Genomic DNA, 3,894 nt, shown 5'->3' with positions numbered 1-3,894 from the left:
TTTTTTTTTTTTTTTTTTTTTTTTTTTTGTGGTACGCGAGCCTCTCGCTGTTCTGGCCTCTCCCGTTGCGGAGCACAGGCTCCGGGTGTGCAGGCTCCGCGGCATGTGGGATCTTCCCGGACTGGGGCACGAACCTGTTACCCCTGCATCGGCAGGCGGACTCTCAACCACTGCGCCACCAGGGAAGCCCCATCTCTAAACTATTTTGCCTTGGTTTTTCTCAACATTATTTTAGGAAATGTGAAGCTTCACAACTTTGTTCTCTTCAATTCTTATTTTAATTCAATATGAGCTTGGAAGATAAATCTACAGATTATTTAATTTAATCTCTTCATGTTGTATACGAAGTAATAGATGATTTGTTCAAGATCACTGAGCTAGTTAGTAGCAGAGTTCTGACAATATTCCAGGCTTTCCAACCTCTCTACTCCACTGATATTTCCACTATGCTTTGCTGTCATAATAGCTAACCAGTGAGTAATTCCTGAGCCCCTATAATGTGCCTAGCATTGAGCTATTTATAGATGATATAAATTATCATTATGATATAGCTCTGATCCTCAAATACCATAGAGTTCTGTGTAAGACAAGAAACAATTAGAAAACAGTAAAAGGCAATGTATAATAATGTTCCAAGTTGGATCAAATTTTGGATAAAATGCTATAAATGCATATAGAATTAATACTGTGACTCATTTTAAATAAATCTGGCTGTGTTAGAGCAATGTAGAACTGTAATTAAAAGCAGGTTGTACAAGAGAGATCTGAAACAGGCTAGCTGTATAAAATGAATGAAGTCAAATTGCACCTTAAATTCATGCTCTGTTAAATAAAATGTTAACAGTTGTTAAGGTGAAGATTAATGCTTGATGAAATTATTAGAGAAGGCTTTACGGAAGAAGTAGGGTTTGAGACATAATTTCAAGGATTGATGGAATTATAAAGGGCGAAGGGGATTATAAACTATTATAATTGGGATACAAACACTATTTTAATGAAAATTTGAATACATTATAAATTAAAATGTAATTTTAATGCAGTTCAAGAGAAGGCCATTAAATATCTTTATGCGTTTCTGAAATAAGTTACTTTTAACTAAAGCTAGTGAAGCCTAAATTTATATGAGAAGGTTAAAGGTGGAAAATGCCTACTGAATTAAGCAGTTGAGTAGAAATTTACGTTTTTTCCTGCAGAGGTGGTGCTATTTTGCCTAGGTGCTTCTTCTATGACAGCTGGTCCAAATGGAATATTGTTTTTTCAACAATATTCCTTAAAGGTAATGAGAGACCTGTATTTCCATCTTGCTTTCAACAATTTGTCCTAAAAAAAAATAAACTAACATCTCTGACTCCGTATTTCCTTATCTAGAAATGGGATTAATAATAACTTCACTGCCAACCTCATGGCAGTTGTGAAACCTGAGCAGGATAATGTGTGTAAAAATGCCTTCTGTATAAGATTCTTTCTTATATATAAGAATCTTTCAATATAAGATTCAGTAAGTAGTAAGAATTTTACAGATTATGGTCTAATGGAGATTCTATGAAGATAGTTTTAGAGATGAATACTGCAGAATTCTCTGCAGCATTGACTTGGATTGTTTTCAAAGATTCTAACAAGCACTATGTATTATATTTTTCCTGGGGTGTAGACAACTATATATGTGTGCAGTATGATTAGTTGAATGCTTCATATGTACTGAATCATCTTTCATAAACTGGGCTGATTTACAACTACGCAGTTAGCAGTTATTTAGAGTGTCCTTGGAAAATTGTTTGTGTTACTTTTTATTTATATATTATATACAAAAAATTGTTTTCTTCATATCTGTATCCACTCTGTAATGACCTAGATAAGAAAATAATCTGAAAAAGAGTGGATATATGTAGATGTATAACTGATTCACTTGGCTAAACAGCAGACACTAACACAACATTATAAATGAACTATATTCCAATAGAAATTAATTAAAAAAAATAAAAAATCCACACACATACAAAAAGAAGTTCAGTTGTTACTAAGAAAAACAGATCTTGGTTTGTGATGTAAAGAGAGTCTTCAGTTCACTGCCTCCATGTCCCTATTCTCTAGCATCTGATACTATAATCTTATTTTATGGGGTTTGATAATTAATATTATAAAAATTAATAAATTATCAGTGCTCAAATAACATTTAACTCTTGACAAATGCTCAAAATACACAAAGGACTTGATTTCTTAACAAAATATGCATATTTTTTCATATGGCAAAAAAGAATTGCCCTTTTATGTCAATTATATTTCAATTAAAAAAAAAAAAAGAGAGGGACTTCCCTGGTGGTGCAGTGGTTAAGAATCTGCCTGCCAATGCAGGGGACACGGGTTTGAGCCCTGGTCTGGGAAGATCCCACATGCCACGAAGCAACTAAGCCCCTGCGCCACAAGTACTGAACCTGCGCTCTAGAGCCCGCAAGCCACAACTACTGAAGCCTGCACACCTAAAGCCCGAGCTCTGCAACAAGAGAAGCCACTGCAATGAGAAGCCTGTGCACCACAATGAAGAGCGGCCCCACCTTGATGCAACTAGAGAAAGCCCGCATGCAGCAACGAAGGCCCAACACAGACAAAAAAAATAAATAAAAAGAGAATCGCCTATAAGAAATCATACATTGACTATATTCATATTTTTTTTAAAAAATTTCAATCTTTTCTTTGTGGATTACGCATTTTTAAAAAATTTATTTTGCTTATTTATTTGGCTGTGTCGGGTCTTTAGTTGCAGCATGAGGGGTCTTTGTTGAGGTGTCTGGGATCTTTCGTTGATGCACGGGCTTCTCTCTAGTTGTGGTATGCGTGTTTTTCCTCTCTCTAGTTGTGGCGTGCGGGCTCCCGAGTGCATGGACTCTGTAGTTTGCGGCATGTGGGCTCTCTCATTGAGGCGTGTGAGCTCAGTAGTTGTGGCGGGTGGGCTTAGCTGCCCCAAGGCATGTGGGATCTTAGTTCCCCAACCAGGGATCAAACCTGCGTCCCCTGCACCAGGGAAGACCCCTTGACTATATTCTTATTGAAGTCTGGGTTACTGAGTAGTATTAGTTATCTATTGCTGTGTAACCAATTACCATGAACTTGGTGCCTTAAAACAACACATTTATTATCTCACAGTTTCTGTGGGTCAGAATGTAACAGAATCCATTGCTTCGTGATCTCTCACAAGGCTGCAATCAAGGGGTCAGCCAGGGCTTGAGTCTCATTTGAAAGCTCAACTGGTAAGGATCAATTTCCAGTCTCACGTGGTTGCTGGCAGAATTCAGGTCCTTGCAGGCTGTTTTCCTGAGAACCTCAGTTCTTTGCTGGCTGTCAGCTGTTCCTTTCCACGTGGCCTTCTCTATAGGCAGTTTACAACATGGCACCTTGCTTTGTCAGAGCCAGCCAGGAGGTCTCCTAGAAAGCTAGAAGTTACAGTCTTATGTAATGTAATCACAGAAGTGACATCCTATCACCTTTGTTGTATTCTATTGGTTAGAACAAGTTACGTGTCCTGCTCACACTCAAGGGGAGAGGATTACACAAGGGTGTGAATGCCAAGAGACAAGGATCATTTTGGCTATCTTAGAGTCTGTTGGAAAAGAACTGATTAATTTGACATATGACATAAGCTACAAAGAGAGACACCCACTAAGAAATTGTACTCAATTAATTCTATAATCCAGAAGGAATTGGTGGGAATGGCTTAATAGAATTTTCCAGTTAGCAATACCGTATCACAAACAAATAAAGGTCAACTAATAAGCACATTACTTTTTCTTTACTATTCTGCTCTTTCTCCAGTGCTGTCAGCTGTGAAATGAGATAGCCTACATCAGACCCTGGAAAAGTGCTAAAGAGTTGTACTTCAGAAAAATGTTAGAGGAAAAT

Source organism: Neophocaena asiaeorientalis, unplaced genomic scaffold (assembly GCF_003031525.2).
Source record: "Neophocaena asiaeorientalis asiaeorientalis breed wild unplaced genomic scaffold, Neophocaena_asiaeorientalis_V1.1 scaffold216, whole genome shotgun sequence".
Lineage (NCBI taxonomy): Eukaryota > Metazoa > Chordata > Mammalia > Artiodactyla > Phocoenidae > Neophocaena > Neophocaena asiaeorientalis.
This window is presented reverse-complemented; position numbering follows the sequence as displayed.